Here is a 24,505-nt window from a genome sequence, read left to right as displayed (position 1 = left end):
GCCATGCTCATTCATTAACGTACAATGGCAGCACTGAGTAGTTGTAATAGAGAATGTACGGCCCTCAAAGTCTAAAATATTTACCGTCTGACCCTTCACAGAAGAAAAATTGCCAACGTCCGGTCTAGTGGAAAAAAACATATCATCTTTAGTAAAATAAGTTTAAGCTGTTTAGAGGACAGGGTAGGAAGAAGTTAAACGTAATCCCTGTTTTTCAAGGTACGTATGTGGTTGGCGATTAATAGCGTCTGGTGTCTGAATTAGCTGGAACACATCATGAAAGCCTCCAAGTGACTCTGCCTTTTATGGGAAAGAGTTCCCATGCATTTCAGAGGTTTCTATTTTATTTTTATTTTTATTTTATGGCCGTGCGTCGCAGCTTCCAGGATCTTAGTTCCCTGACCAGGGATCGCACCCGGGCCCCGGCAGTGAAAGCGTCGAGTCCTAACCACTGGACCGCCAGGGAATTCTGCGATTTCTATTTCAAAAGGTAAACATGAAATGGCTTCATTCAAGGCACACTGAATCCTGGCATCTAGGTGGCACATGTGTACATATAACCCTGAGTGATCAGCGACAAACATGGGAGACCCAGCAAAATCCAAGAAAGCCTTCTGAATTCGCCGTGAACTTGATTTCACTAAAGCGACCACATTTCTATTACCCAAGCTTCCTTGAATAGATTCCCCATCTTGTCTTAGCAAACTCATTCTTATTGATCGTTAAAAAGGGAAAGAAAATAATCCACAGTTTATTTACTCAACAAATATCTCAGCATCTTTTAAATTTATTTATTTATTTATTTATTTATAGCTGTGTTGGGTCTTCGTTTCTGTGCGAGGGCTTTCTCTAGTTGTGGCAAGCGGGGGCCACTCTTCATCGCGGTGCATGGGCCTCTCACTGTCGCGGCCTCTCTTGTTGCAGAGCACAGGCTCCAGACGCGCAGGCTCAGTAACTGTGGCTCATGGGCCTAGTTGCTCCGCGGCATGTGGGATCTTCCCAGACCAGGGCTCAAACCCGAGTCGCCTGCATCAGCAGGCAGATTCTCAACCACTGCGCCACCAGGGAAGCCCTCAGCATCTTTTATATGGCGGGTACCAAGACAGGTGCTGGGGAGATGTGGAAGCTACAGTCATTCATTCCTCTCGGAGACCTTGATCTCAGAGATAATCCCCCCACCTCCACATGTCCCCTCAGTCCTGTTCCTTTCTTTTCCAGCCCACCTTCATGGCTGGTGGGTCAGAATGTTCCACAGCAGAGTCAGGATGGTCTCCTGGTCTCCCTAACTCTATTGAGTGTGCCATTGACTTACTAGGTGTGAGATCCAGGCTCAGTGATTCACCCCAACCCTCAGTTTCCTCATCTCTACAATGGGACTAACATTTCCTGCTCCATCTGGTTCAGAAGGCAGTCGTGAAGATGGAAAGAAATCCTGGAAGACAGATGCTGTGTGATTCCACTCATATGAGTTTCCTAGAGGGTCAAACTCAGGGACAAAAAGTAGAATGGTGGTTGCCAGGGGCTGGGGAGAGGGGAGAATGGGGAGTCATTGTTTAGTGGGTACAGAGTTCCAGCTTTGCAAGATGAAAAAGTTCTGGAGGTGGATGATGGTGATGGTTGCACTACAGTGTGAAGGTATTGAATGCCACCCAATTGTACACTTAAAAAAAATTTTTTTAAGAGAGATAATGGCGTAGTTAAGCTTTTGTGAACACTGCTACAGGAAGAGAGGAGCGCCTACTCTCTCGTGGCTGTTGGGCTTTGCTGCCACCCACAGTGGACTCTTGAACCCTGAGCCCTTTGCTCCTTGCAGCTGTCAAGCAGCCTTCCCCACCCCAGCTCATCCATCACTGGGGTCCCTGCTCTCATCTGTCTCCTCAAGGCCATCCCAGACACCACACACTCATCTATCAGTGATGCTGATACCATCCGCCCCTCGCCCACCTTCCCCAGCCCGCCAGCCCTCCTCCAAACTCAGGCTTGTCCCTGAGCCATCTTTCTGCTCCACCTGCCTCTCCTGCCTTACCTCCGTGACCCTCACTTCTGCTCTTCCTAATCATCCTCCAGCTGAGCAAGATGCAGCCAGAACTACAGCAGGTGCGGCATTGATAGAGATGGGACCAACACCTGCTTGGAGGTGATCTCCCTGCCCCGTTTCCGGAGACCCTGGGATCCTAAGACAGCACTTCTCAAATGATGGACCTGTGCCCCAGTCACCTTGGGGGTGACTTGTTAAAATGCAGAGTCTGAATCAGGCAGTCTTGGTGGGGCCTGAGTCTCTGCACGTCTGACCAGCTCCCAGGTGATGCTGGTCCAGGGACCACAGCTGGAGAAGCCGCATCTAAGATGCTACCGAATTCCCCCGCTGATGCCTGACCCCGGGAGGATTTCAGAGAACTCTGAGAAGGAGCTCAGGGGATACTGGGGATCTTGCTTGAGAACTTTTGGGGAAACTCCAATCAATCAAATTGAATGAAACTGGAGTGCGGGGTGGAGATCTTCAATTCATCAAGCATGCTGTTATCCATCTTGGAGAAAGATAGGTATTTTAGTGGAATTTGAGAAATTCTCTTTTTACAAAAGTGATTGATGAGGGAAGTGGGACAAACCTTCATTACAAGAGAAACCAAAGAGTAATAAGTAAATGCCTACATGTCCAGGAGGCGGGGCTTAACCCCTTCCCCTCGTCCCGCCACTCCCCACAAATAAGAGAATGTGGAAAGGAGGAAAATGCTAGCTTTACAGTGAAGAAACCGGCAGACATCACCTTGACCACGTGGTCAAGGTTACCACCACCTGTGAGGGCAGGTGAGCAACGGGGTTTGCACGTCTGTGGTCTTCTTTCCAGTAACCCATCAACCCAGTCTCATCATGAGAACAACATCAGTGAAACCCCAGTTCAGGGACATTCTACAAAACGCCTGACCAGTAGTATTCCTCAAATCAGTCAACGTCACGAACAACGAGAAAAGACTGAGAAATTGTCATAGATCGGAGGAAACAAGATGAGTAATTACAATGTGGGATTCTGGATGAGACACTGGAACAAAGAAAAAGAAATACGATTGTGTAAAAGGTGGTGAGATCTGAATAAAGTCTGAATAACATTTAGATAATTGTTATGTACTGAAGTTGGTTTCTCACTTTTTTTAAAAAAATAATTTTAATTTTTTTTTCAGCCGCGCGGCATGTGGGATCTTATTTCCCTGACCAGGGATCGAACCCGCACCCCCTGCAGTGGAAGCACGGAGTGTAAACCACTGGACCGCCAGGGAAGTCCCAGCTTTCTCAGTTTCGATGAACGTTCCATCATGTTGGAAGATGCCAGCACAAGGGGCGAGGGGATTACGGGAATTCTCTGTATTATCTGTGCAGTTGTGACATCAATCTAAAATTATTCCAACACTTTTAAAGTTGTTTTTAAAGAAAGTAATTAACCTCTTACATCGTAGGCAGAAATATAACTTGGAACCAGTATCGTACTGGGAGGGGTGGTATGTGCAACAGCAGAAAGGAATTATTTTTATCGTTGGTATTGTTTTCAATTTTACTGTCTCCTGCCAATTCTCCAAAATACTTCTGTGCCAATCACTGGAACACTGTGGGGGGCTTAAGGGAGGGGCACAGCGAAGGGCTGCCCCAGGCAATAAGAAGACACATTCATCTGTAAAGAAAAACAACAATAAAATGGACTAACAGTCGGTCTGCTTTTTATTATTGCTTGCTATATGCTGGCAATTCTAAGCAGTCACACTTTTGACCCAAAAATTTACCTTGCAGGCCTTGAAAATTGAAACCAACCTCAATTTCTGTTCCTACGTGAAACAACGCTGAGGCCAAGCAGAAACCAGCTGCTGGTTTTAGGACATACTTGCCCCTTGAAGACAAGACTAGACAACTTACCAAGACAATTTGCTCATCAAGATTCACCCTAAAGCCTAGCCTCACTGTGTCCACCCATCCAGAGCCATCATGTCATAAGCTCTGCCAAATTCGAAACCGTTCCCTGCCCTGCGAGACCCACTTTAGAATCATCCAGCGCAACTTTTAATACCCTGTCAATACTCTGCCCTACTTCCCTTTTGAGACACGGCTAATACTGTCCCTTACTGCAGTCAGTCTAATAATCTTAGCCTTCTTGGTTATCTATTTTAAACCAACAAGGACCTACTGTATAGCACAAAACAAAAGCACAGACCTAGAGAACGAACTTATGGTTACCAGGAGGAAAGGGGGGCGGGGATAGATTGGGAGTTTGGGATTGACATGTACACACTACTATATTTAAAATAGATAACCAACAAGGACCTACTGTATAGCACAGGGAACTCTGCTCAATATTCTGTAATAACCTAAGTGGGAAAAGAATTTGAAAAAGAATAGATACATGTATATGTATAACTGAATCACTTTGCTGTACACCTGAAACTAACACAACATTGTTAATCAACTATACTCCAATGTAAAATAAAAATTAAAAAAAAAAAACTTAACCTTCTTGACCTATGGTTTTCTCTGCAGGGTCTTTAGGGGGAGTCAACAGATGTATCATATAGAAATACTACCACAGGTGCACAAAGATAAACAAGCACAAGATGTTCATGTGCAGAATGACTTCCAAAGGAGAAAGTAGGTAGTCACCTAGGTGTTCATCAAAGGGGGAACCGTTAAATGAATGCTAACTACCGAGTGGTATTTCATAGGGCGAAATGCTAACGGAGCCATAGATATTGATGCTGAAATGTTCTACCCCATTCTGAGATGCATTACATAAAAATCACTAACTTGCAAAATAGGTAGAATACGATCCTCTTTTTCAAAAAACATACTTTCCAGACTATCTAGATGTACATTTATATTTGAACTATAAAAAAATGCATTGAAAGAAAGACTGGAGAGCTTCTCAAACTAGTTACAGTGGTAACGTCTGGAGAGGGTCAACAGAGGCTTTTGTTTTCCTATATTTATTTGTTCGGCTTTCTGTTCTCTTTCATTAAAACTCTGCTGAGTTTTTTCATAGATCGTCTGTTTTTCTCTCCTGGTCCTACATCTGGTACATCACTAGGTTGCCCTCCTGTGCCCAGGTGATCATAAGTATGAGTTATGAGAGAGCTGGGAACTTAACTCCGTGCAAGGCCATGGTCATGACCTTCCACTTAAAGCTCATGACAGTCCTAATGACAGAAGTAGTTGTTTCTAGTCATAGAGGGGAAAACTGAGACTCAGATGTTATCACATGGAGAGTGAGTGGTGGGGTAACCATCTGACCCCACGTTTTCTTTCTGCTGAAACAAGCACTGTAGAGACAAGCGTGAACCCCCAGCCCAGACTACAGCTGAGCGCAAGCCTGGGAAAGCCCCAAGGTCATTCCAAGGTTACCCCAGTCATATCCCCCACCCAGACTCTTCCGACATAAACCCCTGTCTGACCAGTTATGACTCCAGCATCTTGTAGATTCGTTAGAAATGCGGTAAAACATCTCCTGGAACCCAGGCGGCGGTCTCAATCAGCACTCAGCCTCTGACCTTATAGTTGCTCAGGGCCAGGCAAGGGGGCTGCCAAGTTCTAGTGTACTGCTGAGCAGAGGTCCTGACCAGGGCTCTAGGGATGACATAACCTGCTCCAGGACCCACTTCAAGCATTACTTGAAGTGGCAGCCTAGGAGGGCTTGGTTTTAAGCCAGCCAACAAGATCTCAGGTGAAAATCTAGTTCCAGCACTAGAATGATCCAGGCCTAGGAGAGAGGGTCTGAGTCTAATAACTTCTCCCCCAGGGCCCACCACGGCTGTCTCCTGTGTCAGCCGAGCTGACCGTGAAACGCTGCAACTTGGCCAGGTGTGTTCCAGACCCTGAGCCCCAAAACCCTTGTGGGTTCCATTCAGGGACTCCTAGCGGCAAGCTTGGAGCCTCAGACCTGGAGCCGAAGGCCTTTCCAGTGCCCTGGGCTAGGTCATCACTTCCCCAAGATTCAGATCACATAGTTCATCAGCTTCAGAATCAGAGACTTGGTCCCAAGCCCTGGAATTTTCATCCCCACGGTCATTAGTCCAGCACGTGGATGAGTAAGGTTTCATGGATTGGAGGACCAGTGCATTCTATAGTATGTGCTCCCAGAATGAAAGTTTTAAAGCTATCAGTGTCATTAATGATTAAGAGCATGGACTCTAGAGCCAGTCTTCCAGGGTTCAAATCCCAGATCTGCCTCTTGCCAGCTGGGTGACCTGGAGCAAGTTGCTGAATCTCTCTGTGCCTCCTTTTCCCCTTTGAAATGAGGATGACGACAGTAGTTACCTCACAGAGTTGTTGCAAAGATGAAATGATTGAATATTTCTAAAGAACTTAGAACACTTACCATGGGCCGGGCCCTGTGTCATCACCTGGGTAACCCCTGCTGACACTGGGTTTTTACACTTTCTGATGGTCTTTTTATTTTTAAGACCGTCAGTACAAAAGGGAAGGAAATCCAAAGGAAAAGTCCTCCCTCTCCAATCGCCACCACCCACCTCTCCTGTTTCCCCAAAATAACCAATGCTAAGAGTCCTTTATATTCTTCCAGGAAAAAAAAAATTCTACTTAATAATATGCCATCATCTTATTATGATGGCATTTAATAAGAAATTGCCATGACAGTTGATTAATCCCTGAGTTTGGGAAACATAAATGCCCACCATGCTGTGAGCAGGATATATAACGGCATTTATTGAGCATTTACTCTTTACTCAGGCCCTGGGATGTAAACGATGAAATGCATTATCTTATTTAGTTCTCACAGGCTCATGATATAGGCACTATTACTGTTCCATTTCACTGATGAGGAAACTGAGGGTTATAGAGAATGAGCAAATTGTACAAAGTTACCCAGTTGGCAAATGGTGGAGTGAGTGACAGCTCTTTTTTCAGCCTGCATTCTTAGATGTAGAATGACGAGTGCAAGAAGGATACAGTCTTTAGGCTTCCTGGTTCACACTGTCACACTCGCTTTGGGAGGTTGACTTTACCTGCTCTGCAGCAGCGTGTGGGAGTTTGACGTCTGGAGTTTGGATGACGGCTGAATGAAGACAATGCTCCCAACAGAGGACTTCGCGGTATTGCCAGCGTTCCGGTGCCTCAGGTCTGCACAGCCCGAGACAAGACTTGTGTGCAAGGTATTTATTAATGGGTTGTCCCCAGGAGAAACCTGTAAGGCAGAGGGAGAGGCAGGAGAGGGGGTCCAGCAAGGATGCGATTTCGGGCAAAGTCTCAACCTGATCCCACAGGGCACTCTGGAGTGTGAACTATACCTCTGAATTTGTCCCAACTCAGGCGAGGGACCTGGGCTTCTCTACCACCCACCAATCCATCACAGCCTAAGGGCCGCCCCGGGAAAACACGGAGTCCTAGATTCTTCAATCCGCCTGGCAACGAGGGCAGAGCAACTCCATTGCCCCGGGGGCCATCTCCCTGAGTGAGGTCTCGATTCGGGCCAATAGAAGCACAAGGGCACAGACGCTGGCGGTGATGGGGACTCAGGCAGAGTAAATGGCACCCCAGGGACCTGGGGGGCAAGCCAGTGGGGTCTTCTCCACCTGAAGATTCTCACTCCTTCCATCCTGGGCACTTCATCCCGCCCTTTGGATCGTCGAGTTGACGGCAACGTGCACCTGAGTCCCCACCTCCACCCCCATCCCAGGCTGCATCCCTTCTTCTGGACACCACTGTCCTAGTCGCAGGGCCAGGCCATTCCCTTTCAGATCGCAATCTCCTTTGTGAAACAAGGCTGTAGTGTGACTACAATACTATGATTTTTATTTTCTTCTCCCTTTAAAAATGGCAGTAGAACATTTGCTTTCAAAGGCATATGACATACAAGTCTTAAATATAATTTTGTTTTCAGTTTTCATCTACCAGATTCATTGATCCTTGATATCCTCTCTCTCTCTCTCTCTCTCTCTCTCTCTCTCTCACACACACACACACACACACACACACACACACACACACACACACACAGAGGGATAACACTCAGGCTGTATAGAAACAAACACTTCAGCGGACCAAGTGTAAATTGCCAGAGCCCTTTAGGCAAACAGTCTGATAAAAATCGACTACAATTCAAAAATTCTGTGGCCTCTGACGCACTTCTGGAGCTCTAGAAGTAGCAGTAAGGGCTGAAGGAACACGGGCAAGGGTTTTGATCGTAGCACGTTTTATAACATGAAGAAAAGCTGGCGTGACCTTCCTGCCCATCAGCAGGGAAACGGCTGAGCGATGACCCAGCCACAGTGTGGAATATTACGCAACGCCTAAAAAAGAACAAGGCAGACCCATGAATTTTAACTTGAAAAATGTCCGGGATCTATCAGTGAAAAAGGCATGCCACAGAATAACAGTTTGATGTGATCTAATTTTTGCAAAAGGGGGGAAATCCTATGTGTCTATATGTTTCTCATGCGGAGGAGGAAGAAGTCTGGGAAGGTCACACGTCCAGCAATTCTTGTTGTTTAGCTCGGGGTGATAGGATGATACACCCCCTCTGCATTTCACATTTTTCCTTAAAGAGAGCTCATGAGCGCTATTCACGGTTACAAAATGAAGTACTAAAACCTTGAAGAGCGGCTGGTCGAAGAGGGAGCGTTGGGGAGGGGGCAGCAATGGCCTCCCGCCTGCCCCTCTGCCCTCAGTCTGCTGTCCCAGGCTGGATGGTGGATTGCAGGGCACGGTCCCCCCACCTCTCTGCCGCCCCCTGGGCCCTCCCCAGCGGTCCTCCTGGGATGTCTCACGTTGACAGGCTCCATGCTGCCCAGCCCTCCAGCCCTCAGCAGGCCTGCTGCCCCGGCCCTGACCCCAGCCCTCCCAGAGGTTGAAAGGCCACAGTGAGATAACCCAGCTCCACGCCCCCACCCCGCAGAAGGTCAGTTAAAAAGCATCAGCCTGGAGGAACCCCCTCAGCTGCCTCTCTGGGCTCTTCAGAGCCTCCTAGGAAAACAGCCAGCAGGCACTGAGCCCTTTAATGCTCAGTGCCGGGCACTGCACGGACCCCTTTAATGCTTTACTGTGTCACAGCCTCCTCAGCAGAGGGCACAGTTGAGAGCATGGACTCTGAAGACAGGCACCTGCTATCTCTGGGACTTTGTTTGCTCATCTGTGAAATGGGGATGAGGATAATAGTACCTTCCGCAGCGGGTTGTTGAGAGGATCAAAAGACTGTGTGTGTGGGTGTAAGATTATATGTGTACATGTATGTATTCATATATTCTCTCATCTAACCTCTTAGCTATATCCTCATAGATATAGATATACATAGATATTTATATATATTCTCTTATCTATGTTTATGTACATATATATGTTTTATACATATTATATATTATAACATATAATATTGGCTCTGTTCTTATCTATAATAAGAACAGAGCCAATATTTATAAAGTGCTTACTCTTTCCAGTAACTTCTCTTTCAAATAGTATTTAAGAGCTCTGGTGTCGAACTCAGACTGGACCTGGTTTCAAACCCCGGAGATAACCAAGTCTCCCCAGACGATTGCCAGGGAGAGGCTGGGAAAGTATCCCCCATTGCTACCGCTTGGAGAGTTGGTGTCAGGTGGGAAGTGTCCCTGCAAAACGAGGGACCACTCAGATGAATTTCCCCAACGAGAGAAGACGGTGTGGGCAGGACTGTTGAAGGGGCTTCTGTGCTGCAGGGTAGGTACTTGGTCTTCTGGGGAGATGGGCGAGGAGCTGGGTCATTTTACTGCACAGCTGCGGGGGAGGGTGCCACTTATACTTCACGCTGGGGGGGGGGTCTCTCTGTGACCTTGGGGCAGCTGCTGCTCTTGGGGTAGCCAACATGGCAGTACTATCAGGACATTTTTAGTAGATGCCCCTGGGCAGTGAGCAGAGGATGAGGTGGGGGGAAGGGGGATCAACTCCTAGGTCCCCAGAAAGCTCACTGCCCCTTCTGACCTCCTGTCAAAGGCTACTTTCTTCTTCTGTAAATGGGGACAGCAGCAGACAAGGACCTTACAATAATAAAAACCACAAAATTATTCATTAATGGTTAAAAAGTTAACAATTCAATCAACTGAAACTCTTGGCACATTACGTGTACTATCTCATTTAATCCTGCCCATGACCCCCATGATCTGGGGACCCTTCTAATTCCCATTTTCCAGGAATTGAGTAGCAGAACTGAGCACATTATAAGAAGCTGTCACTTACCCAGTGCCCGCCGTGCACCGGGCACCACGCCAAACACTTTCCCTGCAAGGTGGCTATGATGCTTAGGTAATGTGGTTAAAGGGAGTGTTCTCCCCGGTCCTCAGACAGGAAAACTGAGATGCGTAGAGGTCGAATCCCTTGTCCAAAGCCTCGGAGAGAGCGAGTGTCAGAGCTGAGCTGCAAACCAGAGTTTCTCAGGCACCAAATCCCTTTCTACTCGGAACAAAGGGTTGCTTCCGCCTAAAGAGTATGAAGGACCCCTTGTGGCAAAATTTCACCTCACTTGAAAACAACTCCAACAGAAAAGGGCACGATTGATGGGGAAGAGAGAGGAGTAGGAGGGATTTTTTCCCCCTGTGTGGAGAGAGGAAAGACAGACTCCCATGAATGCAACTCAGCTATTCCTTCCCAGCATCTATAAGAAGGTGAAAAATTAAAACAACACAAATGTGCCACAACAAGAGATTGGTTAAATTGATTCATTTATCTGATGCAATTCAAGAGGCCATTCAACCTGATGTCACAGCTCTTTGAAGGATTTGGAAAGAGTCCGTTGAAAAGGTTCGTGAAAAATTGGGCGGGAAACAATCACGTACCACTGATCCATCTTTAATAGACACAATTACATGTTACGTCCTTTGAGTCATATATTAAATCAATGTTGCATGGTTATACCTGAATGGTAAGATTAATTATAGGCAATTTTTAATATCCTTCTTATTTGCATTTTCCACATTTGATAAGCCTAAATGCTTTATTTTTCCTCTGGAGAAAAACACTGTCCTACAAAAAGATTAAAAATTCTTTTTATCATACTATTACAGAAGAAAGCCTCCCCTGGGGGGCCTCAGTCTACCCACCTATAAAATGAGGTTGGACTAGATGAGCTTCACATGACTCAGTTGTGTCCGACAGAAGGCGAGTTACTGCACTCTGGTTCCTCAATGTCTGTTCTTACCTGCAGCTAAAAATCCTCAAAAGTGGGGACTTTGCAGACCCCGCTGGAAATGGAAGGGCAAGACCGTCTGGGGACACATTTCCTGGGGTTGGGTCAGTTCTCTGATCTGGGTCAGCGGCTGCCAACGTGACAAGGGTTTCAATCTTGTAGACACAACACGCCTCGATGTTGCTTTCTGTTAAATGGGGCAACAACTTGCCTCTTGAATCCTACCCACTGGAGGTGACGGGAACAGGCAAAAATCACACTGTATGTGGCTCATTCAGGGACCTGTTCTTCCTCTAAGCCTGTCCTCAGCATCTGTGTGGAATGTGGTGAGGGTGAAATCTGGAGAAGGGGTGGGAAGTTTGAAAGCCCCTAGGGGAAACACCCCTATGCATTTTAGAATGCCCCCCACATGGGATGCTGTCACACCCACTGCCTGACACTTGGTAGGTACCCTGCAGGTGTTTCAAGAAATCCAGCCCTGCCTCACACTCCGTCAGCAGCCCCATCCTCAGGCAGGCGGCTAGCCACTTGCTCTAGCCAGCAAGCCCCGCCCACTCTGGCCTCTTCCTCCTTCCAGACCATTAGGTAGGCTTTCTACTAATCTAGCCTGCCACCTCTTCCTGCAGGAACATCGTTAAATCCATCCAACAATCAACTGACTGATATTTCATAGGACAGTAGGAACCTACCTACAGATCTGGTAACAGTTGTGCGTGGGTGTTAGAAGGCTGGCCCTCACCCTGGCTCTGCCCTTGCTACTTGTGAGACCTTGGGCACTTCCTTTCCCCTATCTTACCTGGGAAGACACTGAGGTTAGGAGAGAGGCAGTGATTCCACCAAAGTTCACACAGCTGCTAAGCGGAGGACTGAGGGTTTGAAGCCAGGTCTGTCTGGGTTCAAAGCCTGCTCTCCTCCCGTTCTGCCACCTCTGCCCTGCATCCTAACACAGGACCACGCCTTCAGTGTAAAAAGAGGGCATTCCAGGTTAGAGTAGGCCATCTGGGTGGCAGGACCCTGGCATAATTTGAGAGATACAGGGGTGTCCTGGTCCTACCGCCTCCCCAGTCTCTCTGCCAACAGTCACCCACTGGAAGCTAGTCCTGAATTTGAGGTGCCGCCCCAGCCCTTGGTCGCAAAGGCTGGTGTGTGGACCATGCAGCAGAGTCCTCGGTCTCAGTCCAGCCCCCCTGAATCCAAATCCTGATGAGAACAAGATGTCAGGGGATCTTGCTTGCTGCCCTAGACACCCCGTGAAATGCAGGTGTAATTATTTTTACCTCCCCACCCCACTGATGTTTGTTATGAGCCCCTTGACTTCTCCATGGAGGAGGGAGGCGTGCCATGAGGCATCCTAAAATTAAACCAGGTGTTACTTTTTGAGCCAAGCACTCACCTTATTTATTGAGCACTTACTACATAGTACGAGGCACTGTGCTTGAGGCCGCACATGATTCACATCAAACTCTCCAGCCTGATAACGGAAGAGAGGCACAGTGAGCTAAATAGCTCTCCCCAAATCCACGCCATAATCGGAAAAGCCAGAACTCAAACTCCCACACTTTTTCTAGAGTCTATTCCTCTGGGGCTGTTGTGGGCCTTCTATGAACACTTGGGCCCCTGAGCCCTCATGCCCCCAGTCGTGGGCCCTAGACGCCCCTTCCAAGGAAGAAAGATAAATTGAACCGCTTTTGCCCACACTTAGCCAAAAAGCAACAAGTTCTTCCCAATCAGCGTCTATCTGTCTCTGTCTCTTAGATAGATAGACGATGGATGGATGGATGGGCAGGTGGATAGATGGCTAGATGGCTATCTCTTCTCTCCCTCTTCCTATCTTTCCCTCTTTCTCTCTCTCTCCCTCCCTTCCTCCCTCCCCCATCCATCCATCTCTCTCTCTCTCTCTTTCTCCGTGCTCCCCACATATACATAAATCTTAGCCTTCAATTCTTCAACTGTACAGTGGAGGTACTAAAATGCCATACCTCACAGGTGTGTTATGAGGATTAAAGGAGTTGATACAAGTAAAGCACTTAGAAGGCATTCATCCATCATCATAAGCACTTAAAGCCCCTCATCACCATCATTATTATCCTTAAGCACTCAACAATGATGCTGGCGGACTAAGCCAGAGCCAGTCCTCAAACCCAAACCCTCTGGTCCCAAGTATAAAGCTCCTCCCTGTCACTGGATTCCCTGATTCTTTATGACTTAGTTTCTGATGGAGGGGCACCAGCACAGAGGTGGGCTAGTATGCTGGAGAGATTTGGGAGGGGGATGAAAAGAGCTTCCCAGAGGCCTCTGAAGCCCCTTGGGGAGATGACCACAGCCCCCTGCCCTCAGCACCCTCCAGCTTCCGTGTACTCATCTCCGTCCTTTCTCGGCTGCTGAAGGTTTCTGCTTCCCTGATTCCGGGGTCCTGTTTCTGCCTGAGCAGCCCAGATCTCTATGCTTGCCTTCCTGGCTGCCTGAGATAGGACCAGGAGGACATAGAGAGCTTTTACTTCTGAGAATAACTCAGAAGTGACAGCAAGGGCAAGAGGGAAAGGAGGAGGCTTCCAATAGGACACAATGCCCAGCTCCCACTCTGTTCCCCCAAGACTCCTAAGGAAGATTCTCACCATCGGGAAAAGATGGGGGAGGGAGGAGAGCCCAGACTGCTCTCTGCCTAGCCGGCCAGAAGTTTAAACCATAAACTCCACCCACGAGGGGTTTGCTGCCTAAATTGGGGCTACACCGAGGACACCCATGTGCAAGGCTGAATTTAAATGCTACAAGATTCATGGAACACAGAGAAGTGGAATACAGAGTGTGAGCTCAGAATGGACTTAGAGAACATGACACCTGTGTGATGGTTTAAGGATGGCTGCTCCCTGGAGAGATGGAGTCATATTCCTCGCCTTGAATCTGGGCTGGCCTTAGGGACTAATTTGATCAGCATAGTCAAAGCTATCGTAAGAGGTCATAAGAGCCCTTGCACCTGCCCCCTGGGTCTCCAGAACAATTGCTACAAGTCGCTGCCCCCATGCTGTGAGGAAGCCCAAGCTACACGGGGAGGCCCTGGAGAATAAGACAGCACGTGGAGAGCGGGGCAGGCCACAGAGCTCTGAGACTCCAGATAGGAACAAAGAGCCATCCTGCCGTCCCAGCCACCCCAGCAGACCCAAGAGAATCACAGAGGAAATGCCCAGCTCATCCCTTCCTGAACCTCTGACCCACAAAACCGTGAGCAAAATAAAATGGTGTTCTAAGCCACCAAATTTGGGAGTAGATTGTTATACAGCTGTAGATAAAACAAACTGTCATTTGTCTACCATTTTAATAATTTAGTCACGCCAAATTATTTACGTATGATTTTCCTCCTTTAAATGGACTGGCCTCTTTTTTTAATTTTTTTGCCACACCGCGTGGCATGTGGGATCTTATTTTCCCGACAAGGGATCGAACCCATGCCCCTTGCATTGGAAGCGCAGAGTCTTAACCACTGGACCGCCAGGGAAGTCCCTACTTTATTTTTTAAATACTTAATTTTGGGAATTCCCTGGCAGTCCAGCGGTTAGGACGCCATGCTTTCACTGCCGAGGGCACAGGTTCAATCCCTGGCCGGGGAACTAAGATCCTGCAAGCCGCGCTGTGCAGCCAAAAAAATGAATAAATAATAAATACTTAATTTTTTATCAGTACAATAAAATGGAAAACCAGTATTATTAGTCACAAACAGAAGGTAAAAATGATATCTTTTTCCTTTGTTGGATTTTTATTATGCCTCCAGTGGTAAGTATACCACACTTTGGGAAAAACTATGTATTCTCATCTCTCCCTTGGGCTGTCTGGGAGATCTGAAAATCATAATTACACATGTGATACTCCCTTTGTCTGCACTGTCCCTTCTCTTCTTTGCCCGTGAGTATTTTGCATTTGTCCTCCAAGGTTTCTCTTCAATGTCACCACCTCTGTGAAGCCTTCCAGGGTTCCCCTTTCCAAACATCTGGCAATGGCTTCTGTCTCCAAGCCCCCATACTATGTTGTATCAATTTCCTCTTTACACTCAGACCCCTGTCATACAATGACATTTCAGCACCCTGGTCCAGGAGATGTGTCCCCACGTGGAACCGTGTCTAATCCAACTCAGCATCTATTCCTTGTGCACTAATTCATTCAACTACTACTCTGTCTACAAAAACAGGTCTGACTCCTTGATTCTTTTGTTCACAGGCGAATACACATTCCCTGATGTGCAGCCCACCAGAGAGTTTAGGGGGAAAGGATTCTTTCCTAATTGAATGGTGCACAAAATGGGGTCCATTTGCCCCAACGGGTGGAATCTTGACACAGAGGTGGTCGGTGAGGATGGGAGCCACTGGGCCTCATGTAACTACAAGTTTCCATGGCGGATGGCCCCATGCTACATACGCACACGTTACATAGTCTATACAGGTGTGTGAGTCTCGTGTAAATCCCAACAGCACACTTGAACATAATCAGGTGTAAGAACAATTTCCTGTAGAGACTCAATGTCAGAATGCTTTCCATCAATGAACTCATTCGAACATCACAACAACACGGTGAGGTTTATCCCATCCAAACTCCATCATTGTCTTTTTCCTGTTTCATCTTAATATATGCACACAACCATTATTATTAATCGTCACTAGAAAGGTATGTGATGATAGACTTTTATTCAATAGTACACCAGATTATCTCTGATTTGATTGTGCAAAAAAAAAAAAAAAGAAAAAAGTCTTCGCAAAAAGTGTTGGCTTTTAATCACTGTCCTGCCCATGTATATATCGAGTCTCTATCCCAAGCTGGGATCGAAGTCCAGGTGCCCCTCCCCTCAGCTTCCACAACATTGCATAGGATTCCCCGGTTGCTCCAGGTTATCCATCCCACCAGGCTCCTGGGCAGAGTTTGCTTATGTTCTTCTTCTAGAACAGAAGTTCTTAACCTGAGCCTGTGGACCCCAAGGGGCTTCCCTGAACCCCCTGAAACTGAATGCAAAGTGTACATGTGTACACATGCCTATGAGATGCTAATCCGGGCAGAAGCTTCTAACTTTCATTCAATTCCCAATGGGACCTGTGACTCCCTCCACCCCCAGCCAATCTTTATAATCCTTAAACTTCTCAACTTTGAAACTATGGACATTTGGGGCTGGAATAGTTCTCTCTTTTTTTTTGCCAGGTGATCATTCATTAATTCATATATTCACTTGTTCTGCAAGCATTTATTTATCACACACTGTGTATTGAAAGAAAACTAACAATCACTGAATATTTACCACATGCCAAATAATTGACTAGGTCATTTGAGAAGCATCATCACATTCAATACTCACCCTAGCCCTCTGTGGGATACATTATTCCCATTTTCAATTGAGAAAACCGTGGCTTAGTGGGCATGAATAATGTGTGCACTGTCCAGAAGCTAATAGCTGAGCCAGTGGCTGAGATGGGCTTTGAGTCCAGGACTGAACGACTCCAGGAACAGGACTGTAATGTGTGGGGCAGGGGGGGTTGGTCCAGGCACTGGGGAAGGGGACAGGAGTCCCAGGAAAGGGTAACAACAGAGTTTGGGACCACAGAGAGCTTTACTATCTGGTTAAATAGATACGAAAACAACAAGTATCAGTCTCATAATAAAGAGAATGTGGTACACATCATAACTGAGATGCAATATCTAGGTCTTCAAAGGAGGGAGAGATTACTTCCAGCTATGATAATTAAAGAAAGTTTCTGGGGAAAAAAAGTAAAGATCTGAAGAATACCATGTAAACTAAACCCCATGATCACGTGTTCATACAGCAGGGGCTGGAGAAGTCTTGGTGATGGGGGCTGTCCCCGGCATTGGAGGAGGGGTAGTAGTGTCCCTGGCTTCTGGATGCCAGTCGTATTCATTCTCTATTGCTGCTGTAACAAATCACCACCAACACAGCAGCTTAAACCACACACATTTATTATCTCACAGTTGTTTAGATCAGATGTCCGACGCGGGTCTGACTGGGTGAAGGTCAAGGTGTCAGCGGGGCTGCATTCCTTTCTGGAAGCTCGAGGGGAGCATCCATTGTCTTGCCTCTTCCTGCTCTGAGAGGCCACCCACATTCCTTGGCTCTGCCTTCAAACCAGCGACAGCGAGTATCTCTGACTTCTGGCCCATGGTCACATTTCCTCTGACTCTCTTCTGCTGCCTCTCTTCCCCATTTAAGGACCCTTGTGATTCCATTTGCCCATCCAGATAATCCAGAATAATCTCTCTATTTTAAGGTCAGCCAACTGGCAACCTTAATGGCATCTGGAACCCTTCATTCCCCTTTGCCATGTAACATATTCACAGGTTTCTAGGGATTAATAGATGGACATCTTTGGGGCAGGGCGGAGGGGCATTATTCTGCCTACCACCCTTGTAGCTACCCCACCCCGAGTTGTGACAACCAAATACAGCTCCAGATGTTGTCAGATGTCCCCAGGTCACCAGGGGCAGGGGTGGGGATGGATCACCCCAAGCTGAGAACCACTGATTCAGAAGATTCTCAAACATCTTAAAGCCCTGCTTCTGAGAATCATGCTCTTTTTTAGTGAGTTCATAAGAATTGCAGAGTCCGAGGGAGAAAAGCATGTGTCCAGCAAATAGTAAGTCTCAAATCCTGGAAACTTCCCAAGAACCCCATGAGGTCATTGACACCAAATGAGCAAGTGACTTAAACCTTCTGAACTGCCACTTCCTCATCTGTACCGAGGGGAAAATAAGAACTACCTTAGGATCATGGAGAAAACGAAAGTCTCCCACAGTGCCTGAGAACAGAAAGCCTCAACGGTCAGGTGCTGAGGAAGACTGTGAAATAGATGAACAGTAAGAACTGTCTTACTGGAGGTGCCCTCAAGTCAGAGCCCAAGATGAAGGTTATTTTGGGGAGTGATCCCAGGTAGTTGGAGCAGGGGGTGGTCTGGGGAGGGACCGGATGGGTGAAATAGGGATGAGGAAAAGCCAACTCAAAGGTGCATTATTGAGCTGGGTGCCCTAAAGACACCTGGGCTCAGTCCCACCTGGGCCCCCTCTGAGGAACCCCGTAGAACACACCTCAAATGTTTCCACCCAAGTCACAGGAGGAGGGTACGGGGAGTATTAATCCACCCGCTTTTGACCCCGTGAGTCAAGGGTTTTCCCAGAGAATGTTAACTCCTGCATTTTCCAAGTATGTGTAGGTGTCCACATGGTAGAAGGATTTCTTGCTGTGGGCAGAGAAGCCCAGAGAAGAAAGCAAAAGATGAGAAAGACAGATGAGGTGAGTTTCTGTCTGGCTACGGCTGCATGCAGCTGGTTTCCATGGCAATGGGACGCTGGAGCAGAAAGGGAGATGGAAAGGAAAAGAGGTGGGGCTAAGAAGTTGCATTCTGTACAGCATAAGTTAGTGAGTCACCGTGCCTTAGGAAGGCGTAGGTTCAAACCCCAGCTTCGCCTCTGGATGGCCATGTCACCTTGAGTAAGACACATCACCTCTTTCTGCCTCATCTGTTAAATGGGGGTGTTGACGGTGCCAATTTCATGAAGTTGTTGCAAAGATGAGATGGCATCGTGTATATTAAGTGCCTAGCAGCATGCGTTGAATGAAAGGAAGTTCATGATACGGAAGCAACTCGAATACTCATATTGAACCCAGTATCTGGAAAAGGGCTTCCACTTGCTCTTCTTTTTGGAAATATCTGCAGAATGGATCTGAGTCTCCTTCTCTGTCAAATGGAAATAATAACAAAACTTACCTTCTAGGGTTATAGTGAGGAGCAAGTGAGATAAAGCACGGACACATTCAAATGGGTACTCAGCATATGACAAATGCCAAGCCTGGGCACTAGGTAATTACACTAAGGATCAGCTTCAGGGAGCTAAGGTACTGGGGCTGGGTTTTGTGTGTGAACGCAAAATAAGCCAAAAGCAGAGAAAGGTTCTGCCCCAGACTCTGAGGTGATGGGGACATGTTGGAGGGGGCCAGCACGGAGCTGATGCCCTCTCATCTCACATCTCTAGGGGAAGCTGGAAACCCAAGCAATACCTACAGTAGGGTTCAGCTGCGTATAGAAAGGAAATATGGGGGACCTACAAGGAAGCCTCTGTCACTGAAAGACCAGAGCCCCAGTCTCTGCTCTGCCCCGCCCTCGTGTGTAACCGTGGGGGAGTCCCTTGCCTTCTCTGGTTCAGCATTCCCATCTGAACAGTGAGACTGCAGAACAGCCCAGGATTCTCCAACCAGACACTTCAGGATCTGTTTTCTTCTCTCTCCTCCCTGCCGTCCATCTCTCCTTCTTCCCTGGATGCTAGTCTGATCCTGGGTGGTCTCGGACACCGGGAACCTCTGGACTCTCAGGTCCCTGGCAGGGTTTGCCCGTTTTGTGACTGTCACCTGGCCACCTAGTCTTCTCCACCTGTCTGATTGGACGTGGTGCTCCTTGGTCATCTGTGTCTTGATTTCCTTCCTTTCCCTTTCCCCAGCCCTTGGCTGGTTCTGGTCTCTGGGGAACAAGTGCCACCTGGGGACATTAGCAACTCCATGACCACTTTTACGATAGGTGGAATTTAACCAGACCTCCACCTGGCCTGGGAGGAGGTCACCCTGCTTTCCCTGTTCCTCTCTGCAATGTTGCTGCAAGGCAGGTGTATTAATCACATGTTTTCATTTGCTATATTTTCTGATGTTTTGATGTTGGGAAGCCATACTTATTCTGGAGAGACTGCCCCGTCCAGGGCTAGCTGATTCCTAGAGACAGTAAAGGACTTGCCTGCAAGTGTATCTATGCAAACCAACCAATCCAGAGCCCACACCCCAACCTTCTCCTTTACTGGGCTCTCACACCCCAGGTGACTATCCCCCTGCCCTAATCACCCCCAGGGCCAGGTACCAGGCAACTAGGGACAGTCCCTACGCCCCAGAACCTGCTGAAATTACTCAAACTAACCCATCTTGAGCCTGCTTACTGTGCCTTGTCTTGCCTTGCCTTTCCCGAAGAAATCACAAGAAAGGCTCTTGCCCACGTTTTCCGCTCACTGACTCTGCCTCCTGGCAGACCCGGGTGCATACCCATGGCCCCGCAGTGCCATGCCATGCCTCCTGCTTCTCGGAAGTTCTGAGTAGAAATGTTTTCCTTCATGGTAGTCATGGCTGTGTCTGCGTGTCTTATGAGACCTGATTAAACCAAAACCCAGGTACATGTTAAACTATATGTGCATCGTCTCCCACGGGGGATTCGGGAAGGGATATGTTGCATGGGCACAGCATCAAATAACATTGGGAAAGTCAATTCCACGTTCACTAACTCATTCATTTATTCCCATTCCGTCTTTTGGATTACGTGGACGGGAGAGTCTCAGCTTGGTGCTGGTGTACCACGAACACCTCTTGATCACCTGTTCATCTCTGGTTAAATACACAAATAAGCCTCAAGACTTTGGCTGAAGAGCATACGGTTAAAAACATATCACATTATTTTCATGGCTTTTATGAAGGAGGAAACTTCAGTCATCCCAAGACAACCTCCCAGGGAGGGACCCACACAAGTCAATACCCCGATTTCATTCTCCCTTTTTTTTTTCTCCTGGCAAGGCTCCATTATGGCCAGAATCAGCCAGAAGCCAAATGTTGATGGTTCATAGAGGTCAGCCTTGCAGGACACAGAACAGAATGGAGAAGGACGGCGAGACGGTGTGGAGAGGTGGAGAGTAGGGGGAACAGAGAGATCATATAGAGAAGCAGAGGGAGGGGGCAATGGGACCAACTTACACGGAAACCAAATTACTGCTGGTGCCTGAGTAGAGGGCAAAGAATCCCTCCCCACCCTGGGAATAAAACCCCCAAAATCCCTTAAGGAAGAGTCATTTGCATTATATATGAATTATCACAGAGTCTCTTTATGACGGGAGCCTTCTCAGTTCTTTTACTTTGAACCACAAAGTATTATTGGGGGACACATTAGCCTAAAAAAGGTGTTTCTCAAGCTTTGGCAGTACACTGGCATCACCTGGGAAGCTTTGAAAAATTCTGATGCCCGGGTCCCACCTGCAGGGAATCTGATGTAATTGGTCAGGGGTGGAGCCTGGGCACCGGGATTATTCAGAGCTCCTCCCATGACCCTTACGTGCATCTGAGTCTGAGAGCTTTGGATTTATGACAATCTCAGTCCCTGCAGACGATGCTCGTGGAAGCCACCTGGCATTAGTTCCTCCTCGTTCACCTAAACCCCTAATTCCAACAGGGATTCAGTAACTATTCGCAGGATGATGGCCTCAGCATGGCATATGTTGGATGTCACAGACCAGAAGTCTCTTTTTAAAAAATTTTTTATTGGAGTAGAGTTGATTTACAATGTTGTGTTACTTTCTGCTGTACAGCAAAGTGAATCGGTTATACATATATCCACTCTTTCTTCATTTCTTTTCCCATATAGGTCATTACAGAGTATTGAGGAGAGTTCCCTGTACTATACAGTAGGTCAAGTCTCAAGGAAATACAGTAAATGGCTGCATTGTAGAGGATAAATACACCCTCAGGGATGAACTGGAAACTCAGCCATCCTAATATTGGGTAAAAGGGTTCCTACGGTTTGCAATACAATTGCCAGTGTCAACATGTGTTATGGGTGGAATTGTGTCCCCTCGAAATTTATATGTTAAGCTCCCAACCCCCAGGACCTCAGAATGCTCTGGCATTTGGAGACAGGGTCTTTAAAGAGGTAATTAAGTAAAAGGAGGTCATTAGGGTGGGCTCTAATCCAATATGACTGGTGTCCTAATAAGAAAAGGAAATTTAGACAGACATACACAGAGGGCAGCTGATATGAAGACACAAAGAGAAGACGGCCGTCTGCAAGCCAAGGAGAGAGGCCTCAGAAGAATCCAACCTGTCGAGACCTTGATCTTAGACTTCCAGAACTGCGAGAAAATTCATTTCTGTTTAAGGACTTTGTTATGGCAGCTGGAGCAAACTTACAACGTCATACACGTATTCAAACAACGCTGCATTTCAGACAACTTAGTTTTGTTTTTAAGAACAGGGCTGCCCAGTCACCAAACCGAGGCTTTTCCCACTGGGAAAGGAGAGTGAAAGACAGGGATTCTGGAGCCTCAGGCCCGATTCCATCTCTGACCAGTTGCATCTTCCCCATCTCAATGCCCTCCCCTCTGCCCAGGGCTTCCTGGCATCACCTCCCAAACATACTTTCACTTGATTCCTTGGCTCAGGGTCTGCTTCTGGGGGCATCCAGCCCAAGACACCTCCTAGCCCAGGAATTTGAGTCTTTGGTCTGTCCTGACCAGGGGCTGAGGTCACTTTTATGTGTGTGATGCACTTGGCCAGGTTGCCTCAGCCACAGCAGCTAATATTAGGAGACGACGGTCTCCCAGGTGGCATTCGGAGCTGCTCAATTTCACCACTTTCCTCTGCAGCAGAAGGCAGCCTCCCCCGCTCCTGTCTCATCTCACACAGGCAAAGCGCCTGCAGTTCTGGACATCACAGACTCAGGTGTAGGCTCTCAGCCTTCACACCTCACCCATCCTCAACATGCTACATTTGCTGTGACAGGTTCCTACTCAACTTCCATTCAAAAGGGAGGGACCGTAAGCCGACAGAGTCTTACAGAGGAGAGGGGATAAACTGGGATATTCCCAGGATCTACAGACCTGGCGATCACTAAAGTGACAGAGAAAGACAAATATCATATGATACTGCTTATATGTGGAATCTTAAAAAAAATGATACAAGTGAACTCATTTACAAAACAGAAACAGACTCAAAGACATAAAAGACACACTTACGGTTACCAAAGGGGAAGGGGGAGGGGAGGGATAAATTAGGAGTTTGGGATAAACAGATACTACTATATACAAAATAGATAACCAACAAGGACCTACTGTATAGCACAGGGAAGTATATTCAATTATCTTGTAATTATCCATAATAGAAAAGAATCTGAAAACAAATGATTTATATGTATATGTATGTAAAACTGAATCACTTTGCTGTAAACCTGAAACTAACACAACGTTGTAAATCAACTATACTTTAATGAAAGAAAGAAAGAAAGGAGAAATAAAAACTTCCCTAAAAGTTGAGAACGGAAAACCAAGTTGCTGTCAACTTTCTCAAAACACTAGGCAGAGGGGACTATCACATTTAGAATGGATAAACAGCAAGGTCCTACTGTATAGCACAGGGAACTATATCTAATCTCCTGGGATAAACCATAAAGGAAAGGAATATTTTTAAAAAAGAATGTATATATGTGTAAAACGGAGTCACTGTGCTGTACAGCAGAGATTGACACAACATTGTAAATCAACTACACTTCAATTAGGAAAAAAAAAAAAAACACTAGGCAGAAGGGAGAAAAAAAATCTCTCTTCATCAGCTTGCCCATGCATGGGCGGTCCCCAACCAAGATGCATTTCCTTTGGCTGTGAGGGTGTTTTAGTGGGCTCTTTTTGGAAAAGAAGTCAAATCAGGTTTTTGAAAATTGTCATCAGGTGCTTCCAAGAAAACTCAGAACTCTGACCAGAGTGGGAGGTAGTGTGGCCTCTCCTGGGCGGGAGCCGCCCAGGAGCCTGGGAGAGTCAGGCCAGCTTTGGCCGGAGCTAGCTGAGCCCAGGGCAGAGGAGGTCACACTCTTGGACGTGCCAATGGACCACCCCGGGCAGGGCTGCCCTGTAGGACTCACAAGTGGCTCATTCTCTCCGAGACAGCTGGGCACCAGGCTCGGGAGGAAAGGTGGAGACTGTGTATCTTGGCAAAGCAGGGAAGAGAGTCTGGGAGACAGTTCACAAGACGGGCATTTGCATCTCCTGTCTATGTAGAAGGAGCTGATTCAAGGCTGAAGCCACTGGTGGGGCAGAAATTTGAAACCTTCAGGATCTAAGTCGGTCAGTCTCTCTTTTTAGAGAGAGAGAGAGAGATTCTGGGGTAAAAAAAAAAAGGGATATGTGGGAAATCTGAATTCCAGGATCCCTCTAACTTCCAGACTGCAGTTAGAGAGCAGATGCATGAGGAGGGGCCTTTCACTCGTGGGCCATGTGACTTGGGCACTGGAGACCTTAGGACTTCGTAAATATCTCCCCACCTTCAAAACAGGGGCTTGAATTAACCACCACCACACTACCATCTTCTGATGTCTTTAGGAGGAAATTCAGGTCATGTCTGGAAAATGCTTCCTGCTGGTCGGTTTATCACTACATAAATACTAGAAATAGACTTTGTAAAGGCATGTCACCTGCATGCAGTCTGTAGGTAAAGCATATTTTATTATAATCCTATGTATTAGGTGCCTTGTCACTTTTCACTAATAGGGTGACTACTGCCTGGGACTCTCCTGGTCAGCACTGAAAGTCCTA

Source organism: Balaenoptera acutorostrata, chromosome 13 (assembly GCF_949987535.1).
Source record: "Balaenoptera acutorostrata chromosome 13, mBalAcu1.1, whole genome shotgun sequence".
NCBI lineage: Eukaryota > Metazoa > Chordata > Mammalia > Artiodactyla > Balaenopteridae > Balaenoptera > Balaenoptera acutorostrata.
The sequence above is the reverse complement of the archived record's forward strand: the minus strand, read 5'-3'. Positions refer to the sequence as shown.